Source organism: Pinus tabuliformis, chromosome 3_2 (genome assembly GCF_031772625.1).
Source record: "Pinus tabuliformis cultivar Carrire ecotype Pingquan chromosome 3_2, CPIR1, whole genome shotgun sequence".
Taxonomy (NCBI): Eukaryota; Viridiplantae; Streptophyta; class Pinopsida; order Pinales; family Pinaceae; genus Pinus; species Pinus tabuliformis.
This window is the reverse complement of record NC_142302.1, coordinates 637,832,613-637,859,276: the sequence shown is the minus strand read 5'-3', so window position 1 is coordinate 637,859,276 and position 26,664 is coordinate 637,832,613.

The window sequence follows — 26,664 nt, the reverse complement described above, 5'->3', positions numbered from 1 at the left end:
ATTTTCATATATTTATAGCTTAGATCTATTACAACAACCTTGTCCATTGGTTGTTGTCGTGGGGAGGGGCCTTGTCTCGAGGTCATGGCCACTATTTTCTTCTTTCCCCAAGGGCATATGGTGGCTTGAGGGGCCCGACCCAAGTTTGGATTTAATTAGCCAAACAAATCCTACACCACTATCCCTTTCGGCATCAGCCCGCAAAGCGCAGATTGAAGTCTCACCTGAAGTAATATGGGGGGATGTTGGAACCAAGTTTCTACACCCTTGAGATTTCTGAGGCGTCAAATTAGTCCAACTGTGAATGGCTTCATACAGGTCACTTTGCGCATTTCCTTGACCTGTGAGGCCTTCATGATCTATTATAATCGACTTCACACAACCCTAACCAGGGGCTGAGTACTTTCGCACTGTTAAGGCAACAATCTGCACTATTTCCCCAAGTTACGCCACAAATCTTACTTATATTCTTATACCTATTAGTTAACTTCATGTAAACAGATACTTTATCTTATATTCACTTAATCAACACAATCATATAAGTTCGTGCACCATATAAACAGTGAAATTTCAATTTATACCCAATACCTTCAATGCACAAAACAGGAAAAAGATACACAGAAATGATAGGAACCTTCTCTTTATTACTTCTCTAATGATTACAGACTCGATTCGTCCTGTGCACTCGACTGCAGGGGTTCGTGCACTTAATTGTGGACTACTAGGCCTCTGTGCACTCAGTCACAGAGCCTTCTCCTACTCTACGACCCAAGACTCGACTTTACACTTAGATATGACTCAATTCTTCATCCTTCATTCATGACTTCCTTCTATCTCATTTACAAGTTAGAGCCTCGCTCTATTTATACCATCCCATAGTCCTCAAACCATGGGTAGATCTCTAAAGAAGACATTACATTAAAAAAATGAGGGCGGAAAACCCTATGACTCATTTATAATATCGCACTCCGTGCCCACAAAATGTGGAGTCTTTACATCAGATTTACATCTTTTGACCAAAATCTGGACTTTAAACCCCAAAACTTCCCTTGGGGAATCCCACGCCCAATAGGCCCCCAACACAAACATCGTGACTCACCCTTGAGTCACTCTATCAGTGTGGATATCTTTGCACGGAGACCTCCCAACTCTTCCTGGACCACTGCAAGATCTATAGTGCATTAGGAAGCTACCTACTGCACTTCCTAGATGCGTTTTTCAGACACTGTTGTGGCTAAACTACTACCCTACATATGTTCATAGTCCTGTGCCTCCTTTCAGCTTCCTGGAGTGCTAAGGCTGTGCATCTATTGGCTAGTCAGTTAGCTGGGCCACACGTGTATGGCTTCAACTGACTACCATTTACTTTTCTTGGTAAAGGTTCTCCATTTAACTTTACCAACTGCGCAATGCCACCATCTGTGATTTCCTTAATAACATACGGTCCCAACCATTGCATTCTGAGTTTTCATGGGAATCAATCAAACTTACTATCATACAGTAACACCAAATCGTTCACCTTGAAAGTGTGAAACTTAATATGTCGATCGTGCCAAGCCTTTTTGTGTTGCTTTTGTACTTGTTGGTGAAAGCCAGCCAAAAATCATTCTTCCTTGAGTTCCTCTAACTACGCGATCCTCTCTTCTAGGGCTCCATGGTTCATCATACCTGTGTGCACTGCTATGCACAAACTATGCATGATGTATCCCATCGACATTATAGCTTCCACTCCATAGACCAGCTGGAAAGGTGGATGTCCTGTCAATTTCTTGCATGTCATCTTATAAGCCCATAATACTACAGGTACGCATAGGTCCCAATCACTTCGATGTGCATTGAATACCTTGGTTAGCACAGTCTCCAGTACTTTGTCAAATTCTTCTATTATCCCATTAGATCATGGGTGATACAGTGTGATTTTTTGATGATACACTTGAAACACTTCTATTAGCGCACTGATCCCCTCGTTCAAGAAATGTGTACCATGATCACTCATCAAGATCTTTGGACATCAAAATCGTGTCAATACATGTTCAAATAGAAACTTCACAGCCATTGTAGCCATGTAATATTTTACTGGTTGCGCTTCTGCCCAACGCGTTAGGTATTCTGTCATAGCAATAATATATCTCGCGCTTGTCTTTCCTTGTTGTTTGATGGGTCCTACAAAGTCAATTGCTCGCTTTTCGAAGAGATGCAACATCATTTGTAGATTCATAGGCATCTTGTCCCTCTGTGACGGCTTACATGTTCTTTGAAATACATCACATGCCTTGCAGTATGCCTTTAAATCCTTATGAAGGGTCATCCACCATAACCTTGCGTGGAGAATCTTCTGTGTGGTTTCTCTCCCTCCATAATGACCTCCCACGGGGCCGTCATGAGTGTCCGTGAGGATGCTACTTCATTCAAACTCTGGTACATATCTTCATAGTATCTCATCATTCCCCCTCTTGCATATATGCCCCACAATGATAGAAAAATATGTCGCATGCACCACTAGTTCCTTCTTTTGCTAGATAGAATAACCTTTTGGTGTATTTCTAGTTGTTAGAAAGTGAATTATATATTCAAAAAGTCCATCTACTATGTGCACAGCGAAAAGGTGTGCATTAGGTAGTCCTTCCTCGAAGCTAGTAGGTTCCTCCCCTATCTCAATGCGTGACATGTGATTAGGTATTGTGTTCAGTCGCCCAAGCTTGACAACAACTTCAAAATCATATTATTGGAACAATAAAAACCACCTGCATATGCGCCCCCTAAACACAAGCTTATTGACCAAGTATTTTAGTGCGGAATGATCTATATACATCTTGAAGTGTCCTCCTAGCAAGTAGTGTTGATATTTCTGGAGCGCTTACACCATAGCTAGTCCCTCGTGTTTAGTGGTGGAATAGTTCTTTTCTGCTTTAGACAATCTGTGACTCACGAACACGATAGGGTGATCCAATACCTCTCCAGCATCATAGGTTAGTACCGCTCCCATCGCTATACACGATGCATCAACATGGACGTGAAACTCTTTGTCCTAGTTTGGGAAGACAAGAATCGATGCAGTGACCATATTTTCCTTCAATATATCCAAGATTTTCTTATAATCATCATTCCAACAGAATGTAACATCATTCTATAACAGTTTCTCCATTGTTGTAGTGATTTGGGCATAGCTTTTAATAAACTTTTTGTAGTACTTTGTATGTCCCAGCATAGCGCGTAGCTGTTTCACACTTCGCGGCACTTCCAAATTCAGAACTACTGAAATCTTTGTGGGATCTACTATTAGTCCCTGTCTTCAAACCACATGTCCCAATAAGTTCCTGAAAGGAACAAAAAACACACATTTCTTAAGGTTAAGTGTGATTTAGTATCTTCGGCAAGTATCCAGCATCAAGCATAAGCTCGCTACATGGTGCTTAACCAGCCCAAATACAGCCCAATCTAGAATTACCACAATCTTCGCGGGATCTACCATTAGTCCCTGTCTTCAAACCACATGTCCCAATATGTTCCCATAAGGAAAAAAAACACACATTTCTTGAGGTTAAGTGTGATTTTGTATCTTCGGCAAGTATCCAACATCAAGCATAAGCTCGCTACATGGTGGTTAACTAGCCCAAATACTGTCCAATCATCAAAATAAACCTCCAAGAACTTATGAATATATTCCTTGAATGTTGCAACAACTGCGTGAGAAAAGATGGCCGATGCGTTCTTCAACCCAAATGGCATGAAATTGTATTGAAAACAACCCCACTCAGTCGCGAAGGTTTTCTTGCTCCGATTCTCCGACGCGATTCCAATCCGGTGGTACCCTAAGAACTCATCAATGAAAGAATATACTTTCTACCCACCGACATTGTCCAACACCTCATTTGTGAATGGAGTTGGGAATGGATCATGCACACGAGCGTCATTCACATTCTAAGATCCACGCATATTCTTATCTCATCCTTCTTCTTCTTTTCCTGTACCATCATTGGACTTACCCAGTTGGATTCTTCCACTGGCTCAATGATTCCTACTATGAGCATTTTTTCTAGCTCTAAGCAGACCTTCTTCTTGTATTTTAGGTTTAAGAAATAAGGCCTCTACTTAACTGGCTTCGTGTCGGGCTTTAACACAATCCTCATCTTTCCTAAATCTTCGATGATTCCATTTAACTCCATAAACTTGGTATGGAATAAGTCTTGGTACTCGTGAAGTAACTCAACGACCTTATCCACCGTCGCGTCATCCAAGTAGTCGATGAGCTTTATAAACTTAGGTTCAGCCTCGGTAGCAATGTTCACCTGGCTTGTTCTTACCAACGCAGTTATGTCAAGATTCTCAATCTGAGGTCCTTGAACCTCGCGATGGCCTTCTGTCTCTGGAATGTTAAGATTCCTTAGATCCTCATTCTTCTCTTCAGCAGTTACATTATAACATTCTAGCGTGCAACTCAGCTAGGTAGCCCATTCAGGCTGACTCAGAGCTAAAGGCTCTTGTGGTATCCTAAATATGGCTGCTTTTATCTCTTGTAATGCTTCATCAATATTGTGCCCCCATCCATCCTCAAAAGTGAAGGTCAGCATGAACCCTTCATGCAAAACATCCCATGGTGGAGCTTCGTCTCTATATACCAATTCATGGGTATAACGTCTAGGGTATGATAAAACAAGTACACCCACTCAGGATGTGGCTTTTCTCCATAGACCTTTGTCCACTTGGCCAGGTGTGTGCGTGGATCATCCTATCCATCATACTTGTCTGTTAGTCACATCTTAGGCTTCCCAAAATGCATGTGCATCATCCTTCAACATTCATGCTAGTCCTCAAAGCTCCCTTTGTGCATACCCCACCACCTCGTGGGCGTAGCGCGCAGTACCCAATTCAAAGCCTAGAGACATTGCTTTTTCGACACCTCCCTTTCAAACTTATCTAGGAAAGTATCTACCTCACTTAACCCAACATATGTAGGCATATCCCTCACTTTTGTCAATACGTAGCACAACAATCTTGTCACCATATTATAGTTTAGCATGGTTACCTCGTGTATCCATTCTGCCATCTCTCTATCACATCATCAGAATCCAACGTATAGGACTTTCACGCTCCCATGAGATCCATCCATCAACGGTGGGATTTACCCAATCTTTCTCTTGCACGTTATTTTGTAGATGTAGTCCAAATCATCATCACTTTCATAGTCGCACACCGACTCTATGTAACATGATCCTTCAGTAGGGTCCAAGGGTATAACTACGCATAGAGACTTCTTCTCAAAAATCATCTTACGCTTCTTTAGATTAATCACCCCGTTCAAGTCAGTGGCCCAATAAATTCCTAAGAGCGTAGGGTAGTGATTTCTATCATCAAAAGTCTCTATCACTTAAATGTTTGCTAGTGCGCTCACTCACTCAATATCCATGGTGATTACCTACAATTGCCCCAGCGGTATTATCTTCTGTTGGTTCGCCACTTGTAGCTGAATAGGAGACCATTGTAGTGTAGGCCTCCCCATGCACTCCCATGTCTACTTCAGCAGAATGTTCACATCCAATCCTAAATCCAGAATTACTTGGTCCATCTCATATTCTCCAATTTGCATGGTTAACCTCATTTTTCTCCCTGTCCTCGTCTTATGCTTTCCAATATTTTGGACTGCGTGTGGATCTCCTGGCATGGTCCTAGCACATCTATTCATGAGTTCCTGCAATCCCTTTACAACTTTACTGTCGCGCGATAACTTCATGCATGTTTCCTGGAATGTCATGATCATAGATGGGTCCATCTCCGGCTCCGGTCTATCTTTGATTTCTGAAGTGGAGGCATCAGCAAAGCTCTTCTTCGCTTCCATGAAGATTTCCTGAGTGCGCTCCAAATCAAACTCCGCTTCTTTCGCCTGAGCTTTGTGAACCGTAAAACTATCTTCAAGTTGTTTACCTTTTTCATCTCCCATCGCGATTCCACTTTAGAGCATAATGTTCATATTTGGATCTTCCTCACGTGGCTCAGACCTCATCAACTGCAGGTTCTGAGTCAGAGGAGGTGGTAGCACTCCCTTGTCATTTATCCTAGTTATCAACGTAGGACAATCTTTCATCTCATGATAAAAAAAAGGTACAAGACAAACACGATGGATGCATTGGGTTTGTACAATCACAGGAATAATGTTCTGGCCCTTGCCAATTATATCATATTAGTTGTCTGCCACCTCTTCCAAGTCCTCCTCTGCCTCAGCCTCATCCGCGCCCCTGAAATCCAGTTCACGCCACTCCTGCATTCGGGTCTAGGGGTCGTTATTCGGCCTGAAATATGTAGGTGGGAGTTCTATCCATCATCAACTCATAACTCCTACAAGTGCACTCATCATGTCACAACGATCTACAAAAGTTACAGTACAATTGCTGCGAATTTTGTGTGTACTTCTATAACAAATGGTAGTTGTCTATAGTGTGTTTCCCTCCTATTTGACAAATTGCACACTACAAAGTAGGCAACGCACTAGGCCCTTCTTGTGCTTACGACCTTAATGACATCGATCCTTCTCCTGTGAGGTAATTTTTGAACACCGGGAAATTGTCCTTATTGTGACCCTGACCCTTGCATTTTATGCACCACACCACTTCGTGCACTTCTGGTCGAGCTGCCCTGTCCTATTTCAGAATTTGCATCTCAAGGCATAAGTTTTTCAGCTACGCATGGATCTGCTAAACTCCCAAGTTAGGATCCTGCATCAAGGTCTCACGAAGCCTCATCACGATCTTTAAGGCCTCTTCTTGAGTTTTTAACTTCTACTGCGACAGCACGCTCCTTAAATGCGGCGTTAGCGATGCTACAAACCATTCACGATGTTGTCCATCCTTCAGACTCATATTAGCTTCGCGAATCGTGTAGTTCAGCCTCTAAACCAGCTCCCAAGGAGTCTCACCTAGTAGCACTGTGATCTCTTTGAATCCAATGATCGATTGTGCCTTTGACTTGGACCTAATAAATTCCTTATTTAGCGAAATTTGGATATCCATGATGCTCGCATTTGAATTGTCATTAGAATGCTTAATATACTAGGTCAACGCACAGTCCTGCAGAGCTTTGACTAGTGTCACTTTCTTTATATTATCATCTGTAACTCCTTACACTTCCCATACAACTCTCATGACGAACCAAAATTTGATTGGATCCTCATTTCCCACTCCCTTGAACATAGGAAACTTTATCATGCTTGCCATATTGACTCGCAGTGGTGGTGGTGCGTGTGGGGGTGGTATGTGTAGAATCCTATGCCTTATCAAATGGATCGCACTTCATGGAGAGACCTTTGTGAGATATTCCTCATCCCCCCATGAAGGTGAAATCAAAGGGTTATTCTCTAGTCCCTTACTTCCTTAGTTTCTATAGGCTTTTCTACTTCGCATAGCTCCGAACATCAAGGTAATTGCATAACCCTCTTTTCACACAATATCGTTTTAATCCAAGTATTTAGAGACTTTACATACTTACCTCGTAGTCCCTTGAGAAAGCGTCGCTCTGCCTCGCTATAGCTGGCTGAAGTGTCTACCACGAACTCAGTAATGAATCCTTCTATAATCTGATTGAGTCAGTGATCAACAACATGCGCAATCTTATCCTTCGATGCTTCCAATCTGTGCACCAACTCCAGGGTCCACATAATAGGACCGTTGAGTTTCCACCTTTCTTGGCTATCTGCTAGATTCATGATCGCTCGTACAACTCAGTAGGGAAAGATGCGAATAATATTTCGTGGATCTCTGTGTATAGGTAATAGTCTAACCACTCTTCTTTTATCAGTCACGAATTCCTCTTCTCTTGCACCATGAACTCGTGAATTCTCTTGTCCAACCAACCTTCAATTTCCTTTTTACTTGAATTCCAATGATATGACATCATACATCTATATGAAGATTCTGGTCCTGGCAATGGAACCATTTGTTGGCTCAAGGGGGCCTAACCCAGCTTCAAAGTTAATTAACCAAAAAAATCCCTACACTACTGGCCCTTTCGGCATCAGACCGTGGAGCGTGGACTAAAGTCTCATCAGAAGAAATATGGGGGGATGTTGGAACCAACTTTCCGCACCCTTGAGATGTCTAAGGGGTTGATTTAGTCCAACTGTGAATGGCTTCATATAGGTCACTTCGCGCACTGCCCTAACCTGTGAGGCCTTCACGATCTGTTATAATCCCCTTAGCATAACCCTAACCAAGGGCTAAGGTACTTTTGTGCTGCTAAGGCAATTATCTATGTTGTTTCCCCAAGTTACACCATGTATCTCACTTATCTTCTTATAACTATTAGTTATCTTCGCGTAAATAGATACTTTATCTTATATTCACTTAATCAACACAATCATATAAGTTCGCACACCATATAAACATTGAAATTGCAATTTATACCCAATACATTCAATGCAAAATATAGGAAAAGGATACATAGAAATGATAGGAAACTTCTCTTTATTACTTCTCCAATAGTTACAGACTCAACTCGCCCTGCGCACTCAACTGCAGGGGTCCGCACACTCAGCTACAGAGCCTTCTCCTACTCTACGACCCAAGACTTGACTTTACACTTAGATAAGACTCAATTCTTCATCCTTCATTCATGACTTCCTTCTATCTCATTTACAACTTAGAGCCTCAATCTATTTATACAATCCCATGGTCCGCGGACCATGGGTAGATCTCTAAAGCCAACATTACATTACAAAAAAGAGGGCAGACAACCCTATGAATCATTTACAAGTTCCTACTATGTGCCCACAAAACGTGGATTCCTTACATCAGATTTACATATTTTGACCAAAATATGGGCTTTAAGCCCCAAAAATTCCCTTGGGGGATCCCACGCCCAACATCATATCACCAGGAAAACAAATTTCCCTGTTTTGGAAATCATCTTATTGCATTATTTTGTAGTAACCAAAGACATGGCAATAGGCAGTGCTACCTCTGGATCCTGTACAACTTATTTCCCAAGGTAACAATAAAAATATGAGGCCTTGACTCATGCACAACATGTCAGTTCCTTAAGTATGGTTGGCCTAATAATACATCACAGACATCAATGGGAGCAACGTCACATAATACCTCATCTGTGAAGGGCTTGTTTTTGTATGGTAGGTGACACTATTGGCTGATGCGAAGATAATATCCTTGGCGAAGCCAATGAATGGCATACAATTATGGGTGTGTTGTGGTCAGTAAGCCTAACTACTTCACTACCTCTGTTGAAATGATGTTATTTTGGCTGCCGTTGTTGACAATGAATTGTAGCGGGGAAAAATTTACCCACATCTTGGAGTGGAAGAGGCACTCTTCCTCCTCTGCATCTTTGGGTTCCTGCTTTGGGATATTTGTGGTGACAACAATGGCATTGGGCTCTGCATCAATCATATGCTTCCCTTTGTCATTCCCCTTGTTAGGTTTTGATTCAAAGTATGAACAGGCATCTAATTCCAAAGCGTTAATCTTGACCACTAGTGTCTATTTGGCCCGACACTCACTTTTGTTGTTAGTGGAACTCTTATGGAACTCACACCACTTTCTCATGTCCTTCTTCGGCTTCATGGTTTTGTTTTCTGCTTACGGATTTGGTAAGTTGTCCTGGGCTGCCCCTCCTTGGATTTCTCCTTTTTTGTCTGCGGTTTGGGGGTACCTTTCCCTTGCTTTTGATTCAAAGATCCAAAGTCTCATTGTTTCTATTTAAACTGCTGCTCGATCTTGATAGCATATCAGTACGCCGTGTCAAGTGAGGAGATGTCCAAGAACTCCATATCATCCTAGATGTGCATGTTGGCTTGATGGGGCCTAAACCAGTTTTTAAGTTAATTAGCCAAACAAATCCTTATACTACTAGCCCTTTTGGCAACAGCTCGTGGAGCGCGAATTGAGGTCTCAACCAAAGTGTATGGGGGGATGTTGGAACCAAGTTTCCGCAGCCTTGAGATGTCCGATGGGTCGACTTAGTCTAGCTAGAAATTTCTTCGCGCAAGTCACTTCGTGCACTTTCTGGACCTGTGAGACCTTTGTGAACTATTATAATCACCTTCACACAGCCGTAACCAAGGGTTGAGATGCTTTCTCGCTGCTAACGTAGTGATTTGTGTTATTCTCCCAAGTACACCATGGATCTTACTTATCTTCTTATAACTATTAGTTAGCTTCACGTAAATAGATGCTTATCTTATATTCACTTGTTCAACACATTCATATGAGTTCGTGTAGCAAATAAATATTAAACTTGCAATCCATACCCAATATACTTCAAGGCATAAAATAGGAAAAAGATACATAAAATGAAAAGAAAATTCTCTTTACTATTTCTCCAATGGTTATAGACTTGAATCGCCCTGCGCACTCAGTTGCAGTGGTTCACATAGTCAGTTGCAGAGCCTTCTCCTACTCTACGACCCAAAGAAACGACTTTACACTTCCACTCAGACTCAATGCTTCTTCTTCATTCTCTTATATTAGATTCGATGTCTCTTTAGAACTTAGAGCCTCGCTCTATTTATACAATCCCATGGTCCATGGAGCATGGGTAGAATTCTCAAGCCAACATTACATTACAAAAGTAAGGGTGGACAACCCTATGAATCAATTACAACTTCGCACTTCGTGCCCACAAATCGCAGAGTCTTTACATCGAAATTAGTCAAAACATGGGCTTTAAGCCCAAAAACTTTCCTTGGGGGATCTCACACCCAACAGGCCCCCAACACAAACATCATGAATCACCCTCGAGTCATTCTGTCAGTGTGGAGATCTTTGCGTGGAGGCCTCCCAACTCTGCTCGGATTGCTGCAAGGTTGGCAACACACTGAGCGGACACCTGCATATCTCCTAGAAACACTGTTCACAGACCACGGTATCTGAACTGATTCCTTGTATTTTCTCTTGTTTCCCCTTCATCTGTGTGAGCTTGCCTTCAATCGTTGTTTTTATGATGAAGGCCTCGTCAATCCATGGTTGTACACGTGCCTTGAAAACTACTTCTTTGTGTCGCGTCACGTCTACTTTCTCCTTAAGTTCTTTTTCTTGTTGCATTTATGTGAGCCTCTGTGTAAGGCCCACTATATGCATGGTCCCTTTGATGTCATTATACTATTGCTATAGCACACACGCCTCTGTTTCCAAGCATTGTATGTTCGGGTCCTCCAGGACCTCGAACGATTCTTCCAACACTTTGGTGCAGTCCTTCACTTTAGTGCTCATCTTTTCTATGCATGTTGTGATGGCGTTGGTGCACTGTTCCCTCACCTCTGGATGAGTTGAAGGCTATGCCTTTAATCGCAGCTCTGCTACCTGAATATTCAGCTCCAGCTGAACCTTAGCCATCTCTTCTCGTGCCTCATGCACCGCTGCTGCTAACCTGTGGATGCGCCCCTCTACTGGTGCCTCTGCTGGGATGGCCAACTCAGGGACCATCTGACAGGCCTCCTCAACCACCTGCACCATCTTCCAGTTTTGTGCCACTACCTCATCACACTGTAGGTTTAGTTTTTCCATGTTTATTCTTTGTTCACTCCACACTTGCAGCGCGTGGCCGTCCCTAGCCCACAGTTCTGCAATAACTCCGTCCTGCAAAACATAGAGTGTCTCCTGAGGGAGTGTAGCCATGTTGATTCCTACCCCTTTCAAAACATTGATCATAGGCCTATCGGCCTCATTCTATAACCATTGCCCCCTCTGGCAACACTATTGTGTTGGTCATGCGGGCACTTTAACTATGTTGATGATGTTTGTAGGTCTGCACCACCCTCCTATATCTTTATCTCCATCTCTTGTTCCTACTCAGGAAAAGGAAACTTCTGGCCCTTGTGATCCTTCTCTGTTGCCTTTTGTGCTTCTCTTGTTATGCTGCTATTTTCAAAGTGTCTCATGCCTCTTGTGCTTTTGTTGCTGCAGCCACTTTTCTTCTCTTCTCTGCCAACTATGCTACCCAAATTTTTGTCGCCTCCTTCTTTTTCTGTGTAGCAGACTTGTCTGCCTCCACTGCAGAGCTGGCTGGAGCGCACCACTCTGGTGGCCATGCCTCAATTACGTCGAAGATAACATAATTCGTGGCCAGGTATGGTAGTTCATTCCACTTTTTCACGGGGTCCTTGCACGCCCTGATGTAGACATGATAGAAGTCCACCTTAAACTCCGCAAAGCTTTGTAGGCTGTTATAGATAGTGGGCGATAACCGTGGCTTGCAGTTAATCCCCATTTTGATGTTCATCTCCATGAGCACCCAGAATATTTTACTATCTCAGATCTTGTGTGTCTTTAGTGGCCCATAACGAAGCATACGTCGCAGCTTCTAGGAGATCCCTCGCAATTGGGGGGAACTGGCTATCCTCAGTCAATTCCCTAGCCACTAACACTATGGACAATAGAACCCATGCATAGTGGAAGGTTTTCACCTATTCTTGTTCCTCATGGAAATTCTTTAGGAACTCCTTGCACAAGTATGTAGACCAGTTAAAATGGACCCCCTCTGTGCATTACTCGGCAAGTGCAACCACCAGCGCGGGCACCTCATCCGCGCGACACTTCCTTATGACCTTACCCACCAGTATCTGAGTCGCAACTCTGAATACCTTATTGTTGATACTAGATATCGCGTAGCCCCTCTTTTTTTTCTCTAGCTTAGATTTCTTTTTCATGGCCTCTGCGATGGCCAAATCACTACTTTTACCCTCTAAAATGTCTGTTGGGTCTTCCCCTTTACAAGGGAGTGAGGTAATTCTATGGATCAGGTGGTCCACGATGGGGATGGGCTCCTCTAGCCACAAGCACCCATCATGCACTAGGCAGAGCAACTGCCTGATGATGAAGATAGTTACTAGGGCATGATGGTAATGCAGCACCCAAAGCAAGTTCAACAACCCTGCCTTTTCGACTCTGCGGAACCACCTGCATGGCTCCAACTCTATGATTCCTGCTGCGGTGTTTTTCTTTAGCTTCATGAGCTGCATGGTCACTAATTGAGGGAATTTCTTGTTGTCAACGAGATCCAAATCTTCAAACTTCAAACTCATCACCCATCCTAGGTGCACTCCTTCGAAAATGATATCTTTGGGTAGCAACAGAGTCTGTAGGGATCTTTTACTATCATCAATATCCTGGGGCACCTTTTCCTTCCCCTTCCGTGGAAGAACATATGTGGGCAGCCTGGTTAGAGGGTTTGCACCATTGGTTTCTTCCTCCATGTATTCATCCTCATCCTCTTCTATCAGGATGTCCTCAAGGTCTTCCTCCTCCTCATCGGTTTCCAAATTAACCACTTTCCCTTCTCTTCCATGGTCAATTTAGTTCACAACAAGTTTCAAGGGGACATGCGCACCAGAATCATTGGCTACTTATCTATGTTGGGTCTCAGAGTGTGCAGTGATTTATGTATTTTTGCAACTATGCCGATGCTCTCAGTGGCATCTTCTACTTTCATGGCCTACGCAGGGTCTTCGACGGTCATTTCTCCAATTTCCCTAGCTTCTTCAGACACTGCCATTTTTTTTGTCTATAAATCTATCAACTGCTTAAGCGGGTGCTCAAACAAGGCTCTTAACAGGTTAAACAGGTCTCGGTTCAGAATACTCTGGGCGCATGACAACTCAATTATCAAATGGCCAAGTTTGCTTCCTGGGCATCCCTTTGTAATTTATAGGTCCTTTTGAATTCAAGTTCTACCGTTCCCCCCAAATCTGATCCATTAATGCTCCCTTGGCAGCAGATTTTCCCAAATACTTCCCATAAAACTCATCTTAAATGCCTACCACCCGCTCCATTTTGTCTCAAACCAAGCATCACATCATGAATAGTGAATATAACGGTCACTTTCCAGCCAACCTGTATTGTAGCACAACTACACATGCGCTGTCGTGGACCCTATGACACTTCTCTCCTGCGTGCAGCCCTAACATTGCGTAGCTCTTGGACAGAGTAGTTATAGTCTTGTGCCTACTTTCAACTACCTGGAACACTAATACTATGCTTCCGATGGCTAGTCAGGTGGTTGCACCACCTGTATATGGTTTCGACCAACTACTGTTTACATTTCTTGGGAAAAGTTCACCTTTTAACTTTAATACCTACATAGCACACTTTACCAACTAGATTGTGCCATTATCTATGATCCCCTTAGTAATACGTGGTCCAATCCAAGGCATAAAATTGATCAACTCTCGGTAGTAGTCTCCCAATGTATCATCGTAATTGTGTGCATCCTATTGTATCACCACAACCTTTTTATCAAGAAAAACCCTTTTTATACCTTTCTCCAACTTCTTGACTTCTTCCTCCGCCATGGCACTTTCCTCCCTCAAGTGAACTTTTTCCTTCATGAGTTCTTGGAGCCTAATATCACTCTGTTGGATCTCTTCATCAGTTCCCAAGAATTCTTCTTCTTCCAACTACGCGATCCATTCTTTCGAGGCTCTGCGATCTTTCATATCCGTGGGCGCTGCTATGTGAAAACTATGCATGATATGTTTCATCGGTATTTCATTATTTTCTTCATAAACTAACCTTGAAGGCATCTTTCCCGTTAGTTTCTTGCATGTCACCCTATAAGCCCATACGACTGCTGGTGCGGGTCCCAATCACTTCGCTGCACATTACATACCTTGTTCAATGCTTCACGCACTTTATTAAAGGCTTCAACGTGGATAACCTTCTGTGCACTCGTTCTTTCCACATTCTAGCATTCCAATTTGAGAAGCCATTCACGCAATTGTCCCCACAACACATGGTTATTGATCGTATTTCTCATCGCTAAGTTCATGTGCATCTACACAGGTTGTTTATCATATGTCTGTATCCACCTACACAGATGCGCATGGACTATCCTGACCATTTTATCTATCCACCAGCTGCCCTATAGGTTTCCCAAACTGTGTGCACATCACCCTCCTACATGCGCACTAGTCATCAAAGTTTCCTTTGTTCGTACCCCACCACCTCGTGGGCATAACATGCAGTACCCAATTGAAGGCTTCGAAAAATTGTTTTTCTTGCACCTCACTCTCAAATTGGTCTAAGAAACCATCTACCTCGATTAATCCATCATGATTAGGAAAATCCCTCATTTCCGTTGATACGCATCACAGTGATCTTGTCATCATGTTTAACGTGGTTACCTCGTGTAACCGATTCTACCATTGTTCTATCTCCTCATTCGAATCTGAAGTACAGGAGCTTTCGCTCTCCCATGAAATTTGTCCATCTATGGTAGGATTTACCGAGTCTTGCTCCCACACAGTTATCTTTAGATGTAGTCCAAATTGTCATCACTTTCATAGTCGCGCACTAGCTCTGTGTAGCAAAATCCCTCAACAGGGTCCAAGGGTATAACTACGCATAGAGACTTATTCTCAAAAATCATCTTGCGCTTCTTCAAATTAATCACCACATTCATGTCAGTGGCCCAATCAATTCCTAAGAGCACGGGGTAGGGATTGCGGTCATCAACAATCTCTATCACCTCAAAGTTGGCTAATGCACTCGCTCCCTCAATATCCACTATGATTCCTTGCAATCTCCCTAGGGGTATTATCTTTTGTTGGTTTGCCATGTGCACCTGAATAGGATACCACTACACTGTAGGCTTCCCCATGCGCCCCCATGTTTGCTTTGACAGAACGTTCGTGTCTGACCCTAAATCCAGAATTACTTGGTCCATCTCATATTTCCCAATCTACACAGTTAACCTCATTTCTCTTCATGTTCTTGTTTTATGTTTTCCAATCTTCCGGACCACACACGGTCCTCCTGGCATGGTCCCAACACATTTGTTAATCAGTTCCTGTAATCCCTTTACAGCCTTACTGTCGTGCAGTAACTTCATACATGTTTCCAGGAAAATCGTGAGCATAAATGGCTCCATTTTTGACTTCGGTTTGTCTTTGATTCTGGAAGTGGAGGCATCAGTGAAGCTTTTCTTAGATTCCATAGTGCTCTAAACCAAAATCCACTTCCTTCGCCGGAGATTTGCGAACCCAAGTACTTTCTTTAGGTTGTTTTCCGTTATCATCTCCCATTGTAATTCCACTTTGGTGCAAAATATTCACATTTGGCTCTTCCTCGCATGGTTCAGACCTCATCATTTGTAGAATCTGAGTCAGGGGAGGTGGTAGCACTCCCTCGTTGCGTATCCTAGTTATCAGCGTAGGACAATCTCTCGTCTCATAATCAAACAAGGTATAGTACAAGCATGATGGATGTGTTGGATTCATACAATCGTGAATATAATTTCCTAGACCTCCGCAATTGTAGCATATTATCTGTCTTCAGCCTCTTTCAGGTCCTCCTCCACGACAGCCTCGTTAGTGACCCTAGAATCCAATTCACGTCATCCCTCCACCCTGGTCCAGGGACTGTGTTTTGGCTTGAACCCTATAGGTGAGGGTATATTCCATCATCATCTCATAACTTCTATATGTGTGCTCATCATGTCCCACCAACCTACAGAAATTATAGAACAGTTGCTACAAATTCTGCATGTACTTCTACAACAAATGGTAGTTGTCCGTAGCATTCTTTCCTCCTATTTGACAAATCACGCACCAAAAAGCAAGTGTCGTGCTCGGTCCTGCTTGCGCTTCTGATATTAGTGGCATCGGTCCTCGTCTTGCGAGGGAATTCACTAACACTGGGAAGTGGTCTTTGTCATGACCCTAACCCTTGCATTTCACCTACCACACCACTTCGCTTGCTTCTAGTCAAATTGTCCTTTCCTGTTTGAGGTTCTCCATCTCAAGGCATAATTTTTTCAACTGTGCGTAGATTTGTTGAACTCAAAAATTAGGATCCTGTATTGGGGTCTCATGCAGCCTCATCATGATTTCCAAAGATTCTGCCTGAGTTGTTAACCTCTGTTGTGACAATGCATTCCTCAAATGTGGTGTTAATGATGCTACAAACCATTTGAGGTGTTGTCCATCTGTCAAAGTCATATTAGCTTCGCGAATCGTACACTTCAGCCATTGAACCAGCTCCCATGGAGTCTCACCTAGTATCATAATTATCTCCTTGAACCTAATCATTGATTGCACCTCTGAATTTGGTATGTTGAATTCTTTAGTTAGTGCAGCTTGGATAGCCGTGATTCGTGCATTTGGATTATCACTTGAGTGTTTAATGTACCAGGACAGTGCACGATCCTGTAGATCCCTAACCAACATTTCTTTCTTGATATTATCATTTGTAACTCCCTGCTCGTCACATATGTCCTTTAAAACAAACCAAAACTAGTATAGATCTTCATTCCCCAATCCTTTGAACACAGGCAACTTTATCGTGCAGGCCATGTTAAAACGCGGTGGTTGCAGAGGTTGTATGGGTGAATATGGAGGTGATGGTGGTGAAATTGGCAGTGGTGTGAGGTGGTATGCACGGGATCCTCTACCTTATAAAATGGATCGCACTTTGTACAGAGACCCTCGTGAGCTCTTCCTCGTCCCCTCGTGGAGGTGAAATCAAGGAGCTAGTCTCTAGTCCTGCACTTCCTTTGTTTCTATAAATTTTCCCACTTCACGTAGCCCCGAGCATAAATGTAACTGTATAATATGGTTTTTGCATAGTAGCATTTTAATCCAAGTGTTTAGAGACTTCACATACTTACCTTTCAGTCCTTTGAGAAAGAGTCACTCAACCTTGCTATAGCTGACTAAAGTATCCACCGCGAACTCAGTAATGAATCCTCCTATAATACGATCAAGCCAGTGATCAATAGAGGATGTGATCTTATCCTCTAATGCTTCCAATCTACGCACCAATTCAGGGGTCCACACAATAAGACCATCAAGCTTCTGCCTTCCTTGGTTATCTTCTAGCTTCACGATCTGCTCATACAAATGATTAGGGAAAGACGCGAAGAAAATTTCATGGATCTCTATGTAAAAGTAGCAATCTAACCACTTTTCCTTTATTAGTCACGGATTCTTGTTCTCTTGCACTGAGAATTCATGAATTTTCCTGTCCAACCACCCTTCAATCTCCTTCTTACTTGGATTCCAGTGAGGCGACATTAGACATCTTTATGCAGATTCCGATCTTAGAAACAAAACTATCTGTTGGCTTGATGGGGCTTGATCAAGGTTCAGAGTTAATTAGCTAAACAAATCCCTGTACTACTGACCCTTTCGGCAATAGCCTGCGAAGCACAGACTACGGTCTCACCTGAAGCAATATGGGGGGATGCTGGAACCAAGTTTCCACACCCTTGAGATGTTTGAGGGGTCGACTTAGTCCAACTATGAATGTATTCACGTAGGTCACTTCACGCACTACTCGAACCTGTGAGATCTTCACGATCTATTATAATCACCTTCGCGTAGCCCTAACCAAGGGCTGAGATGCTTTCACGCAGCTAGTGCAGTGATCTGCACTATTTTCCCAAGTACACCGTGGATCTTACTTATCTTCTTGTAAATGTTAGTTAAATTTGCGTAAATAGATACTTATCTTATATTCACTTGTTCAACACATTCATACATTGAGTTTGTGCAGCAAATAAATAGTAAACTTGCAATTCATACCCAATATACTTCAATATGCATGAAACAGGAAAAAGATACATAGAATGAAAAGAAACTTCTCTTTATTATTTCTCCAATGGTTATAGACTCGAATCACCCAGTGCAATCAGTTACAGGGGTCCACGTACTCAGCTGTAGACTACTAGGCCTCTGTGCACTCAACTCCAGTGCCTTCTCCTACTCTATGACCCAAAGACATGACTTTACACTTCCACTCAGACTCAATGCTTCTTCTTCATTCTCTTAGATTAGATTCGATGTCTCTTTACAACTTAGAGCCTCACTCTATTTATACAATCCCATGGTTTGTAGACCATGGGTAGAACTCTCAAGTCAACGTTACATTACAAAATTAAGGGCGGAAAACCCTATGACTCAATTACAACTTCGTGCTCCACACTCACAAATCATGGAGTCTTTACATCGAACTTAGTCAAGACTTGGGATTTATGCCACAAAACTTTCATTGGTGGATCCCACACCCAACAGTACTTGAGTAGGCAGTCACAGTACTTGAGTATCAAATGTTTCTCAGAATCCTTGAAACTCAACTTTGCGCGAAGGGTATGAAAAACATTAGTAAACTCTGACACATCTTGGTCCCTTCCCTGCGGTAACATGGTCCACTTTTTGTATTTATCTTCATATCTCCCAATAGGGTAGAAACCCTCCTTGATGGTGTCTTGGAAGGAATTCCAAGTGGATGCGATTGAAAATAGTGAGGGCCTAGTTTCATCCTTCTCCTCAAAGTTGGTTTCTCACTAGTTCTTGATGTGGGGGGGAAATTTGAGAAGAGAAATAGTAATATTTTCTCGGCTAGAAAAATCATGAACAAAAAATATCATTCTAGCATATTTAACCATTTATCTATGACATCTAAATCTAGTTTTTCCTCAAATATGGGAATTTCAAAGCTTACTTGTACCTTAAAAGGAGTGGCACCTCTAAAGTGGCTATTGGACATGGATGTGACACCGGTGGGCAACCGTTGAAGGATCTAGAAAAAGTTATCCATCATCACATTCCTTTGTTTCTGAATAGCCTCTTTGAATAATGTTTAGATAGGATCTATTGCTTCGTCATCTTTATTTTCTTCCCCATTGGGTGGCCCTCAGGGTTTGTGAAGCTGATCTTCAAAAGGTTCAACCATATCAAGCCATAACTCCTTACACCTTGACCTCATTGGGGACATGCAAACAAGGATTGAAAAAGAGCAAACCGCTTTGATACCACTGATCCAAATTTAAACAAGAGTGCACCAAATTACATATATAACCATAAATATAGAGATGCCTAAAAAATAATGCTTCATTTCATTTATATCAAAGAACTGAAATATGCTTACATACAAAATGGAAATAAACTAACTCGAGCAATGGTAGCTTATCTATGAGAAGAGATGTGGTAGCTACATGCCTTTGAACTATGTTACAATGAGGCTCAAAGGCCTATTTATTATTAAGAAACAACGGAAAGCCCTAAACATCCAAAAACCTAACCCTAGGAGATGAAGTGCCATACTATGGGCTGTGTTTGGGGAAATTGGTACATCAACTTCCCGGGGTCATAACTTTGGCCTACGGTCTTCGTTTGACGTGAAACATACCTTGTTAGAAATATCTATCTGAAAAATACAACTTTCGAGTGTCTAACATCAATCAATGACCCATGTTGGCCCCAATTTTCTCCAAAAAATGTCAGTTAGAGCCTCAAAATAGCTCCAGAAGTTCAAGACCCGAAAAACTGCCAAAAAGAGTAAATTGTGCTACAAATAAGGAAACTAAAAAACTGAAATAATCAATGGCTAGGGTCCAAGTGGAATAAGTAGGTGGCCAGCAATATCCACCTGGATGATATGACCCCCTAATCTGATGACCAAATACCACTGGGCGGAAGCTTCGACTTCCTCACTGAAGCCTCCAACCCTCAACATCATCCATGGACCACGTTTCATAAATTTTTTAGACTAGATCCAATATCAATACTTATGCTAAATCATCACTGTAAAATAATCATCAATCTATGACACATAATTAACTAACTCAGACCCAAATAATTGATACATAATCAAAACTTAACCAATCAACTAGAACAGTCAGATCACTATAACCAGTACATAGAACTGAATTTAGAATGTTGCATCGACACACACAATCAACTGCAACCTTGATCATTCATTTTCCAAAATGTATATGCTACTTCACTTAAGGAAACCCAAGTGCATAGATGCTTTTCTGGAGAGAAACTTGTTGCACAAAATATTGTCACCATGACATTCTGCAATTAGTGTGAGTCTATCACCACTCATACTTTCCTCCTTTTCAAGTCTTAAACTTCAGTTCTTCATTTCAAGCCTTGAAAAATAAGAGAAAGCCCTTAAAAGTATCTAAAACTCTGGTTCCGCACTTTCTCTTAGCATTACCTATGGTCCCGCACCTAGTGGTCATGTCCCCTGCGTACCTGACCGCTTTGTCTATGTGTAATGGGCTGGGACCCCTATAAAAGTCAAAAAGGCACAAGTACATTCTTAAAAACCCACTTTGAGTCATTTCTAGAAGCTTCTAGAAGGAATCTTGAGGTGGCAAGTTCGCTTCTTTAAGGTTCATGCATCCCATACCTTAAGGAGCTAACCCCTTGATGTGAGGAGCTTATCCGTTTGAAGGAGGACTCTATCGCTTCATAGGTGGACCTGTAACCTCCTTTGCACTATAAAATAAAGCATTGGGCTGGTTACTGAGGAGGTTGAAAGCAAAAGATTTTTGAGGTGAAATGCTACTGGAACTTAGTCTTCCTAATTGAGCTTAAGTGAGGAAACATTACATACCTTGTTGATATTATTTGGAAGAGTGTGAGGCTTGTCAAAGTAGAGGAGATTCCTGTTTCAGACCCTGGGAGGAGCTTGTACAACATTAAGGCACCAAAGGTTGTAAAGTTCTTCTATTTTCAAAGTTAATACAATCAAGTTTATTTTTCTCAATAAGCTGTGTTTTAAGGTTTATTTCATGGATTCCTTGATCACCATGATGAATATGATTTATTATATTAGCTATGCAGGTGTTATTTGATGTGTGCTTGTTTGTGATTGCAGGTTCTCAAAAGGAAACTCTTTCGAATGGTCGAAGCGTGGCTGCCACAAACTAGCATTGGACTTAAGGTAGGGTCTAAAACAACCCTTAGTTTTTTATTAATGAATCGCAATATATTTAGAGAAAGGTAGATTTGCTTGTCTTTCTTGTTGCTAGATATCTGTTGATACTAGGGATATCGGTCTTGTCTGCAAGAATGATTTATCTGGCCGAAAAATTGGGGACCATACTGGGGACTTGAATTTGGTTTTTGCTCTTCCTTTTTCTTTGACTTGAGAAACTTATCCCTATTTCTAGTGTTTGCTTAATGTGTGTGGGATTGGGTAGGTTTTAGGATCTGAATTATTTTTGTTTTTTCCGAAGTTTACAAGGAACCACACTTTTCTTTTACAAACAATGCGGACCTCTCCGCATCTTTCCTTTATTACATAGAGCGGTACCGCATCTGGTTCTACTGGAGGTCTGCGGACCCTGTTAAAATTTTTGAAAAACCTAAATTGTTTTCATCCAATTAAGTTTAGTTTTTATTTTCAGCTTTTAGTGTCTACCCAGATCTGCATGTCTTCTGTCAAGAATCTCTTGTAAGTGAGTTCCATTGGCATTTTTGTTTTAGGTGATTTTCTAGAAGTTTTACGTGCCTGGATTGATTTTCGCTTGGTCTTTGTAGTGACTCAGAGATTAGAAGCCTAAGAAACCTTAGATTACTCTGGTATTTTTGGTCTTCTTGATGAGTTTGACTAATTTGCAAAATCTACCCTTGCTGAGAAATAGATTTTGTTTTCTCTTTTCAAAGCTTTGAATGAACTTGTTTGTAAATTTTGAATTTCATTTTTATAAAAGAAAACATAGTTGGGTGTTTTTTGGTTGATTTGTTATTCTGAACGAATTAATCCTTAGTTTATTGAATAACTAAGTAAAACTTCCTCAAAAAGATTTAAAGCTTTTATTTCAATTAGGTTTTTAGAAGTTTTTAGATGTCAAGATTGATTTTTATAGTTTTGAGTGTTTTCTAGAAATTGTAGAATCTCTTTGGAAAGAAATTGTTTTCTGTAGTTTTTGAGTGTTGAAAAGGAAAGGGATTTTTCATGAGCATAATTAGTAGTCTCATTTTGAGTTTATTGAAAAAGAAAAAAAAGATTTTCTTTTTATTTACATGTTGAAAGAAAGATTTGTTTTTCAAAGAATTACATTCTCAACTCTTTCTTTTAGCTAGAAATTCATTGAAGAAAAAGATTTGTTTACCATCTTAGGTACATTTTTAGTGTTTTTGGAGTCGAGTCTTCACACCATAAAATTTCATCCCCATTACTATTTACTTAAGAAACAACCCATAAAAATAACGCTTAAATTAAATTTGTTCTAGCAATATTTTTATTTCTAGGGCTCTTATCACCAATGTAGCTTACGCTAGTATCTTGGAGTAGGGAGTAATTAACTCTCCAAGATAGTTAAAACAAACAAGTAGCTATATCTTGTGGTAGGAAATAGATCCAATTGTAACTGATATAATATGGGAAGCTCCTCTTAAAGGAGTCAATCACGAGATCATATCCAAACCTTTGAGACAATCAAGTCTATCTCATTGGGAAAGATAGAAGATTTGCGCGTATTAAAACTGGTAAACCTCAGATTAACCACTGTCCAGGAGCCTGGGGTCACTTGTTGGTAAACCTCAGATTGATCATGTCAAGGAGCCTTCAAGGGGATTGAGCTTTGTTACTCTGCCCTTGCACGTAGATCAAATCGTAGACTGTTCCCCCAATTGTATTTGTTACTGTTGGTATCCTTAGTGACCATAATCTTAAGATTCTTTCCTAAGGTGACGGTGAAGGACGGGTCTCACTGTACCTAGAGCAAACGGCGACTAAAATTACTTGGACTCTTTGGGGGGTTCTCTTCACTCGAGATGGTTTTGTGAAGAAACTTATGCCAGTCTGTTTCATTAAGCAGGTTCTCGGGGTAACTATTTCAACTGCCCTTTTTGTATTGAATTCTGCGACGTTGGATTTCATCACCAACTAGTGCTTTTGGTATGGAAAGTTACTCTTTGTTTTTGGTTTGAAATCTTAGATTTTTTAGGCGTGTGATTCAATTGTTTCATTCTTTAGAGACTTTAGGTGGTTTTATTGAGATTTTCTTTGTTTGCGTGTGAAGTAATTAAAATATTTAATCATGGCTGAATTACCGAGACAATCCCATAGACTTCGAGGGAAACCTCCTGAGTATACACCAAGCCAGCTTGAAGGGCTACGAGCTCTTGTATCACCTAGTGTTAGTTGGGTCACTATAAGCCAGAGAGTCTTCTTTAGTTGTTCATCCTGATTATCAAGTTCAAGCAACATAGTATATTTCAAAACCAATTTTATTTTTTGAAGCTACTGGTAGTTTACCTTCTACTGGTGAATTAGCTGAAGAGCCTGAAATTTCTGATCCTAAAACTGAACCTGCTGCTACTCCATCTTCAATATTTGCTTCTTCAAATTTTAGTGGTCCTAGTTCACCCAGGGTAGGAAGGATCATTACCCAAAATATTCCTTCTAGACTCATTTCTATTGAAGAACTTGTTAGTCTGGAAGAAGGTATAACTCTCCCTGAAAATCAACCAACTTTATAACTTAGGGAGTGTGAATCAGTTTCTACAGTCCACCTAGGAGGGACGCTTGGTACGTCTCATTGACCAACTTTTTAGAAAATCTGGGTCTTATTTTTTCACCACCTTGAAATCCTTTTCATCCAACACCTAGAGGTTATTATCCTCCTTTCAATATGTCGAGACAGTCATCCATGTTTTCCCAATCACTTGAAACATTTTTATATGGTGGTCCTTCTATTCCTTCTGGGTATCAGTCACTCACTGGTACTTTTTCAGGAGCATCTCCTCAACCCATTGAACATGGGATATCAACTGGTAATAACGGAACTCAACCATTGAGTGTAGAAGAAATTCTTATGATGTCTGGTACTATTCCAAATCCGCAACCTCAAGGTAGTTAGTTACCACCTGGGGGGCAACCTCAAGGTACTCAATTATAGCCTGGGGGGCAACCTCAAGGTACTCAATTTTAGCCTGGGGGGCAACCTCAAGGTAGTCAGTTACCACCCAGGGGGAAACCTCAAGGACAGTACATAACTCAAGGTCAACCCCAGTTTCAGTACGTGCGTCAAGGTTATCAACCTCAAGGTCAGTACTCAACCCAAGGTTTCCAACCACCTACTGGTCAATCATCTATACAAAGAGCTAGAAATGTACCATTGAATTATTAGCCCTACGCTTAACCCGGTTATAGTCCTCAATATGCTCAACCTTTTATGGGTTCATACCCCGTAATGAATATGGTATGGGATCCATATCAATCTCAATAGATCTTGCAACCTAATGTGCATTTGTCATCTCAATCTGGACAACCTTTGGTTTCTGGTTCAACCCAGAAACCTGTCTAGCCTACTATTCAAACGTCCGCACCTGGTGTAGCTCATCAGTCTAGGGCTAGTTTGCCTTGAACTTCGCCTCAAATGACTGCTGCAACTACTGCAGCTTCTGTTCAATCTACCCCACCTACTTCTAGAGTATCAGCAGCTCCGGTTTCTATTATTCCTGCATCAACTCCTGAAGCCTCTTTACCTCAGTCGGGACCTACAATTCAGACTTCAGTTTAGATGCCTGTAAAGACAACTTGGTCCAAGTACAGTTGTCACAAGTCAACCTAAATTCACTTATCAACCGTACCAAGGACAGTACCAATTCAGTCCTGCTATGTAAAACCCAGTTTACTAGTATCAACCGTACCATGGATATACTTATCAATAACCTCAACAACCCCAGTTTGGTCTGGTTGATCCTGGTTTTACGGGAGGATATAATATTCCAAATGCAATTTCAATTCAAAGTTATCTTGGATATCCTCCTCCTGGGGCTGGTCTTATGACCCAAGGTTTTCGCGACCCTAACCGTCAGTTACCATTTATTGCAACTTTGGACTTGCCTGATTTGTCATGCCTTCCTAACGATCCAATTAATTGTCTTCCATTTTGGCCGCCAATGCCGAATAAGTTGCCCAGTGATATCCCAAAATTTGAAGGTAAATTAGAAGAGGATCCGTCAAACCATATGATGACTTATCACCTCTATTGTGCATCTAATTCCATTATCGATGATTCAATTTGCTTACATCTTTTTCAACGCACTCTGATTGGTCTTGCGGCCAAGTGGTACATTGAGTTACCGCGAGCTTCTTTTTATAATTTTAGTCAGTTAGCCACTTCTTTCTTAACTCATTTTCAGTTGCCTGTTAGATATGACAATGGCATGGAATTATTAACTTCATTAAAACAGTCAACGTCCACATATATTTCAGATCATATTCATGAATGGCGACGTAGACGACGTTTAGTGAAAGTTTTTATTCCGGATCATATTTTAGTAGAATGGTTCGTTAAATCATTACTACCTAAAATCACTGAGGATGTAGCAAAGGTAGGAGTTGTTACTGAAGAGAAAGTAATTGCTCAAGCTCAGTACCTTGACCTTGTTTATACACAGTCGGGTACTTTACAAGAAAAAATCCCCAACCTTCCGAAACAAAATCAAATTACTGCAACTCCTTCAGGGTCTCATGCCGTTGATGGTATGATTGGTTTAGTTAGCACCAAAAGCAAGAAGAAATATTCTCTTATTATAACTTTACCAGATTCCCCGACAGGAAACTCTTCCGCTGAAATTCCTGCCGATATTCATGTCGTAGAATCATCTACGGCCAAATCAAAATCTGGTGGTAAAAAGAAAGGGAAGAAGAAAAATAAACAAAACTCAAAAGAGAAATTAGATAAAACTTAATCTACTGACGAGAAGCGTAAACCTTGCTATCCTTGTCTCATTTGTGACAAGGAGCATTTTACAAGAGACTGCCCACATCGTGCTGAGGTTGCGAAAATCATCAAAGGTTCTCAAGTGCCTGTTGTCTTGAAGGATCCTTTTCCTAGTCAAGATAGTAAGATGATTGGTTCTTCCTCAAATGCCTTGGAAGAACCCATAATGATGATGTCTCATGTCTGGATTGC